The sequence below is a fragment of the Vitis vinifera genome, chromosome 19 (assembly GCF_030704535.1).
Source record: "Vitis vinifera cultivar Pinot Noir 40024 chromosome 19, ASM3070453v1".
NCBI classification, from domain to species: domain Eukaryota; kingdom Viridiplantae; phylum Streptophyta; class Magnoliopsida; order Vitales; family Vitaceae; genus Vitis; species Vitis vinifera.
In genome coordinates this window covers 19,467,865-19,476,464 of record NC_081823.1, presented here as the reverse complement: position 1 = coordinate 19,476,464, position 8,600 = coordinate 19,467,865, and positions in this window count along the sequence as shown.

Sequence of the window (8,600 nt, the reverse complement as noted above, 5' to 3'; positions counted from 1 at the left end):
TCGCATTAGAGATTCAACTTATAGTCAATTCTCTAACCGGTGATGTACAGAGACTCCTTCAATTAGATTTCACTTTAATTCTCTCACTGATACAACTTGCAATGGTTCATGCCTCTCACGAGCACTTACCATTCAAGGTGATCTTTAACCTTGGATTCCCCTTCACAAACTCGCAAGAGATAACTAATGGATGCCTCCTAAGAGTCCAAAAGCTTATCAAGTGTTGGTAATTCCAGAAAATCCTACCTTGAAGTCACCTACCAGAGGCTCGCAAGGGGTAAACTAGTGCATTTCCACGGTTGGAAATCACTTGCCTTACCAAGTGTTGGCCTAGGTGACTCCACGGTGTTTTAAGTTAACTAAAAACATTGAAATCACTAAAGGATTTCACTTCCTCTTCATTACTAGCTAAAACCACAGAGCTTTGCATTCTTGCACTTGGAACCTTCCCCGGCAACCTTAGCTCCAAGGAATTGGAGGTTTAGTTACTCATTCTCTGGGGAAAACTCCTCAGAGAATTCATAACTTAGAAATAAAATGAAAATACAAAGTGAGAAGGTAAGGCAGTAGAAAGAAAAGACCTTTACTTGCTTACCAAATGGTTACAGAAGGAACTCCTCCCTGAGAACATGCTCCCGAGAGGTATTTATATCAAAGCAATAAAAAACTAATTATTACATAGATATTTGGTCTTTTTACTAACTTAAAAACTAAGGAATCATGTAATTGGTGGTTTACAAGGAGTATTTTGGGATTTAGACAACAAAAATCTAATGGAAAATATCTCCCAATGTCGGTAGCAAGCTTCGGGAGGCTTCCGGAGCCATTTCGCAGGAGAAAAGTGAGGTCTGCGAAATTTCGCAGACACCCAAGAGGGCTGCGAAATTATTTCGCAAGACCGAGCTATCTTCACCAGGCTGCAAAGTTGGCTTCCATCTTGAAGTTTCCAGCTCCCTTCTCGCGGCATGGTTCGTGCATCGTTAGAAGGAGAAACACCTTACTGTACAAAAGTGCTGCGAAATTCTCGCAACAAAAGGCTGATTCCGCAACACTTTAGAGTGACTGGCTTGTAATGGCTGCAACTTCTTCGTTTCAACTCCGAATCATGCACCGTTTGAAGCATTGGATTGTTGACTTCCTGAGCTTTGAAATGGTATATAGCTTGCATCATTTGGACTTCAGAAAGTGCTCCAAAAGTGGCTGCTACGACTGTCATCAAGAATATGCTCCATGACTGATCCTCTTTGCTTTTTCTCCTTGCAATCCGGATTCACTCTTGGCAATTGAATTCTCAACTTTGCCCATGATTCCTCATAGTTCTCCTCATTCTTGACTTGCTTTGGTGATCAAAATACTAACAAAAACACCAAAACTTGCACAAAGTGATCAAAATTGCTTTAAAGGATCCTTAACATGCCAATTGAGTTAAAAGGCCTAAACTACTACTCAAAAGTGTTAAAAAGGATTAATTAAAGGCTATCAAATAGCACTTTTTGAGTAGTAATCAACTACCATCTGTTTTGCCATGTTAAAGGATTAAAACTTGATTTGCTAAATCCATACCGGTTCGGGAAGCAAGCATCACCATAGTTGCAACCCCAACGCGAGGAGCCTATCCTGAGATTTCCAATTTGCATAAGAGCCAGAGCATAGCTATCCTATCTTTGAGAAACTTGTTTTTACACCCTTTCATTTTAGTCTTTAATGTTAGCTTAGATTAGTTTAAATCTTTCTAAAAACATTTACATCTTCTTTTAAAGCTAACATCCATAAGAAAATCACCTATTTTCCTAATTTGAATATCACTTGTGTTTGCGAAAACCCTTCCCAGTGAACGATCCTAGAACCACTATGCTATAGTAGTTTGGCTACTTTAGTAATAGTATTCAAGGTATAAATTTTGTTGATACGCCTTTAAAGCTAAGCTACCATGAGTCGAATCACAAATAAAAAGAAGAAGAAAAAAAAACTAGGGTTTTATTAGCTAAAGGCTTAAGAAAAAAATTACATAAAAAGCTTTATATAGGCTAATAAGAAGAGCTAAAAAACTATTCTACCCTTATTGATAATATGAAATAACTAAGCTAAAATACTATCTAGCACTCTTAACTTTTCATAAATGAAATATTAAAGTTTGGTGATCTAGGTTACGATATACCTAGAGGAGGGGAATAGGTGTTTACTTCTTTTAACCTAAATCTTTTAAATTTAATTATTCTTTAATATTTACAAATTAGAAAAAGAAATCAATTGAACTAAGAGATAATGATTTTTCATATGAAAAACCACCTGCACAATCTAATGGAGGCTATGTGAATGTAAAAACCATAGGTCAAAAAACTATAAATCACAAATCCACTATTGAAATAACAATACATAGTTTTTGTCACAAATGTTATCCCTAAGTCTTATTTTCTAGTACCTGTAGTATTCACATGTGTAACATATTACACAATCTGAGTAGGTAGTCTCGCATAGCTACCACGAGATGGATGAAGGAGATGGTCAACAATTCCATCTAAGTCCCTCAAGACGTAAACGACTATAACCCCTACACTAAAGGTTGTCTGGATGGTTTGTCCGAGCACGCTCTTTTGATGCTAAAGTTAGTAAATGGCTTAGGCAAGTAATGGGAATTTGTAGTCTGTACAATTGATCATTGATCAAAGTAAATTGGGCAGCCTGTATACGAGGCTTATGTGCTTGTTTTCCATCCTCCAAGATCTCTTTGGTGCGGAGGTTCAGTATGTTCTGACTGAATTACATGAAGGTATATACGATAACAACCTAAGAGGATAGACCTTAATGCATCGAGCCTATTCTCAAGGCTATTATTGGCCTACAATGAAATGAGACAATGAGGATTATGTCTGCAAATGTGATCAATGTCAAAGTCATGCACCTATTCCCCAATTGCTAGTCGACTGCCTTAAGCCAGTTACTAGTCCTTGGTTGTTTGCTTAATGCGGAATGGATATAGTTTGCCCATTACCAATCGACGTGGCTCAGAAAAAACTCTTGCTTGTAGCCACAGACTACTTCAACAGGTAGAAGTTGAGGCCTATGCTAGCATCAAAGACAAAGATGTGACAAAATTCATCTAGAAAAACATTGTATGCCAATTTGGAATTCTTCATGCAATTATCATAGAAAACGGGCTGCAGTTTGATAGTAATACCTTTCAAAAGTTTTGTTTGGAACTAAAGATCAAAAACACTTATTCAACACCTTGATATTCACGAAATAACAAGCAAGCAGAAGCGACGAATAAAATGTTCTTAAATTCTTTGAAGAAGCGACTAAAAGGGGCAAGAGGTAAATGGGTAGATGAATTGCTTGGCATAATATGGGCTTATAGAACCATCAACAGACGACTTACTAGGGTCACTTGGTTTGCCCTTACATACAGAATGGAACATGCCATTCCCACAGAAATAGGGCTACTCATGGTCAGAACAACAGTGCAAGACTCATAAACCAACAAAGGAAATCTTGAAGTGCACTTAGATTGGGCGGATGAGGAGCATGAGGCCACAACTGTCCAATTAGCCTTTTATCAGCAAAGAACAATGGGTCATTACAAGAAGAGAGCAAACCTACGATTTTTTCATCCAAGCGACATGGTACTAAGGCGAGTCTTTGAGAACACGGTCGAAATAGGAGTCGACAAGCTTCAACCTAATTGGGAAGGACTTTATGTTGTATTCAAAATGGGAGGAGCGGGGGTGTACCATCTGCAGACACTAGATGGAAAGCCACTGCTCTGTTCTTAGAATGTAGCAAATTTGAAGAAATACTATCAATAAACAAGTTAAGCCATGTTTGTATTTCATTTTTGAACGGTTAAACAAGTCAGATTGTTAATGAATAATAAGCTGAATTGTAAATGGCATGACCAATATAGCATAAACCATAAGTCTAAAGAACATTAAGGCATAAACTAAGCGACACAAGCCTTAAGTGGCCTAAGCCTTAAAGAACCTATGGGAGAAAGGACAAAAGCCCTAAGATAGTTAATGCCACTCAAAGAGAATAACTTGTGCCAAGTAGTGAGCTTGCTCAAATACACAGGCAAATTTCGCAAACATGCAAATTCATTGAAAAAAACTGTGTAGCATCCAAAAAAGGGCCAAGAGACCCATATCTATACAATCAAAAGGTCTAAACGACCAAAAGAAAGGAAAATAAAAGTAGTTGCATCCTAATCTTCACGACCAATTGTTGTAGATCCTTCTCTCGCTCCCAAGTCGTTTCCTTGCCCGACATCACCGTCCAACTCAACTTCATCCTCCTCGTCTGATGGAATGCTGGGTATATCATCAATAATTCCATGTTTCTTTATACAACATCAGTAGACGTAAAAGAACATGTCATCCATCTTCTATTGATAAATCGCCTCCAACTCCTTCTTTTCCTTGGCGAAGCCGGACATGGTCCGCTCGAGCTTCCACTTCAACTGAGCACCTTTTTCCTCAACTTTAACCTTGGATAATTCAATGGTGGCCATGAATAGTTTTAGTTGGTGGATTTTAACCTAGAGCATGTCATTATTTAACTTTATTTTCCTCAGTAGACCCACACGCTCAACTGCCGCATTTTGTGCAGTGGCTTTAGCTGCTTTAGCAATCTTTAGCTTGACCAACAACTCCTTTTGGCAGTCCATGCCATGAGCCATTTATACCTTAATTTTTTCGGTTGTCTTCGACTATTCAAAAAGATGAGAACGTCGTCTCATTAGGTTTTGGACCCCAACTACAATCTGTCACAAAGAACCAATGAGAGAAAATAAGGAAAAATGATATGTAAACCACATGCACTATATGTAAAAAACGCATACCACTTCTGCCCTATGCATGGTTGAATAGTCCTTCAAGCGCATGCTCGCTTCAATGGTATCATCTGAGGTCCCATGTGGGACACGAGCCATGAAGTTATGCTAAGGGTCAGTAGTCACGTCCATAAGAACCCTCTCCAGTATAGGGAAAAGCTCATTCATGAGGGATGTTGGAGGCTCCATGCTAGTAAAAGTTGGAAAGCGCTCCAAAAGGACGTCCAACTCTTCTCAGTTAGTGATGCGACTGATGGTAGCTTAGCTTTAAAGGTGTATCAACAAAATTTATACCTTAAATACTATTACTAAAGTAGTCAAGCTACTATAACATAGTGGTTCTAGGATCGTTCACTGGGAAGGGTTTTCGCAAACACTAGTAATATTCAAATTAGGAAAATAGGTGATTTTCTTATGGATATTAGCTTTAAAAGAAGATGTAAATGTTTTAGAAAGATTTAAACTAATCTAAGCTAACATTAAAGACTAAAATGAAAGGGTGTAAAAACAAGTTTCTCAAAGATAGGATAGCTATGCTCTGGCTCTTATGCAAATTGGAAATCTGAGGATAGGCTCCTCGCGTTGGGGTTGCAACTATGGTGATGCTTGCTTCCCGAACCGGTATGGATTTAGCAAATCAAGTTTTAATCCTTTAAAATGACAAAACAGATGGTAGTGAATTTCATCAATGGTTATTCACCTTAGACTTCCTTTGAATGGCTCGTAAGAGATAACAAAATGGTCTAAAGCCAAAAGCTTACCAAATATTGGCAACTCAAAGTCATTCCAGGTGATAAACTCACCTTTCAATGGCCATTGAAATTGGTTCTAACGGATTAATGCAAAACTTGGAATTGAAAACCTCACCTTCCAATAGCTCGTAGGAGATAACTAATGGATAGAAATCCAAAAGCTTATCAAGTATTGGCCGTTGGAAGTTGTCCAAAGGAAATAAAAAACAAACTTTGCATTAATGAACCATTAATGAAAAACGACTACCTTACCTTCCAGGTGTGAGAAATTTCCATGGGATTGCATCCAAGCCATCACATAACATCCATACTTTGAGAAACTAAAAGTTTTAGCCAATCATCCTTTGAGGAAAAGTCCTCAGAGGCTGTTTGGCTACTAAGAAAATAGAAATGGGGAAGAACAGGAGAAGAGAGAAAAATAGAGCTTTATATATTTCTAAGTTAATGTACAGAGGATCGATCCCCCAATATCTTTTGGAGGCGTTGTGCACCTCTATATATAGCAAAATTACAAGATAAAGCCTTATGTTGGCTGAATACAAGGTTACAAAAGGAATTTACACGAGAAAATATCAAGCTAAAAATATCTGGGAAGTCGGTGGTGCGTGCGTGGAGAAACAGAGGATTTCAAAGGCATTTTTGCAAAGGGAAAGATGAAGGGTCCAAATTTCGCAAGGTGAAAAGCCACCTTGCGAAATTTCGCACCATGAAGAAAATCTCCTTGTGAAATTTTCGCAAGGTGAATTGGTGTTCCCATGGCTTGATGCAGTTGTCTTACGAAGGCCATATCTTCCTCATTTCAGCTCCAAATCGTACACGGTTTGAAGTGTTGGATTCTTGACTTCCTGAGCTTTGAAATGGTATATATAATGTAGAAAATAGACTTCGGGAAGTGCTCCAAAATTGCAAAAGAAGACTGTAGCTGCTGTCCTTTGTTTTCTTCACTCGGTTTTCCTCTTCTCCATTGTTCTTTCCTTGCATACTTTGAACGACTTTGGCAAAGGGCTATGGAGCTCCAAAGCTTGGTTCTTCATGAATTTGAGCTTTCAAAAGCTTTGCCATGAACTATATACAGCTCTCCTTCATTCTTGGATTGCTTTGGTGTATTTAAAAGCTTGTGACATGGCTATCCCTTTGTTTGTGCTCGTGTTTCCACTTGAAATTCAAGCCTGTAAACTTCCAAAATCCTTGCTTTAACTTGTCCAAGTAGCTCCTCCATCATTTGGCATGCTTGAATTGATTCATAAGCTGATAAAAACATGTAAACTTGCCACAAAATGGTTAAAACCAATTACTAAGGACCTTAATGAATTAATTGGGTTAAATGAATATGATTACTACGCAAAGGTGCTTAAAACCATTATAATTAGGTCTACAAAATAGCACTTTTTGGTAGTAATCAGTTGGGCACATCGGCAGGAGCAACCAATGAGGTATGTGTACTAGGCATAGAATCATCACTAGATATGGTAACCGTCTCCCCTAGCCCATGGAAAGGAATGTTTTCCATGTCCTGTGCTTTAGGAGCAGGCGAAGATGGAGGAATCAGTATTGATGAAGCATTAATAGCAAGCTTAAAGGATAAGCCCTTTCACCCGTCCTTTGTTTCTTTAAGGAGGGCCCGACTTCAATGGCCTCGTTCAACCTTTTCTATTTCCGCTCACAGAATCCAACCAGTAGATTGGCAACCATTTATTCCTATTCTACTGCTTTGATTATAGGTGGCACAACTGGCTCGGTAGTCTCACACCACTGGATCTGCTTTTATCCGAATGTCTTGTTTGACTCAATCAAGGTCTCCTAAGCCTGAGACTAGACGATGGTCTTCTTTTTTACTAGCCAAATGAGAAAGATTTGAAGTCACCCGGGAAGTGGAACCAAAGGCTTGGCGTTCTTGATGTTTTTTCTCGTTGGTGTCTAGATGGGCTTTTTTCGCCTCAATGTCAGCAAGACGAGCAACCTCATAGAAAGGTAAGTCCTTCAACACGAAGTGCTCGCTCGACACAAGAGTTGGTGGTGCTAGCTTCGGAAAAAGAGGGATTACAAATGGCTTCACTTGAGCAAGTATGACCTTCTGGTTCTTCTCGGTGAGCAAAACACCGTGACTCCGTTTAGATTGGTCAATCTCAAATAGTTTGTTAAGGAAGGAGAATGATGACTTCATTACCCACTCAACTAAGTGACCCCATCTATCTTTGCTTACGTGGACAAAGCACATATTAATGGAAGTCATAAGGAAGTAAAAGTAAGCAATATACAAGTCATGAAAATGTTCAATACTTGGTATTTCTAGAGAACTTGTGGGCTTAAATAGCCTATCCTAACCCTCAGTTGATCCACTCCACGGACTGGACACTAGCATGTGTCCTTTGGCCCAACCCTTACTAGAGTCCAATAGTTTGGTTATGAACTATAAGGAAGGGATGTGAGCTGACAGACTAAAATGTTCCTTTGGGCTCATCTTTATTGTGTAGATGAACAACACCTCCATCAAGGATAAGTTCAACTGGTATAGAGTGTCTAGCATACTGCATCCCATCAAAATCTGGATGAAAAAAGGTAAGAGGGATTTGGGAAAAATACAAAAATTGTTTCACCAAGGAGGGAATGGGCAAGCGGAGTCCTACTACAAACTGTTCTTTAGTGAATTAGATCATGTTGTTAGGAAGCCCATTTGTAGACGAAGCCTCTCCGTCTGATATCTGGATAAAGATAAAGTCCAAGATGTAGAAGCGAGCATGGAACTCTTGCTCAGAAAACTCCCCAATCGAATGCCCCATTAGGGAACAACCAAACTGGGATGACTTAGCCTTGCTACGTTGAGTTCTGCTGCTTGTAGATGCAACCCCACTTCTATCCATATTTGCAAACAAAAAAGGGGACAAATGAATACCTCCGCAGTAGAAGAGCTAACTAGTCAGCACGAGGATGCCTTATAAAGACACCTAACTAGAAGCTACGCTCATCACACGGATTCTACCCTAAATGGCTTGACACAAACTTGCTGAGCAAGTCATATC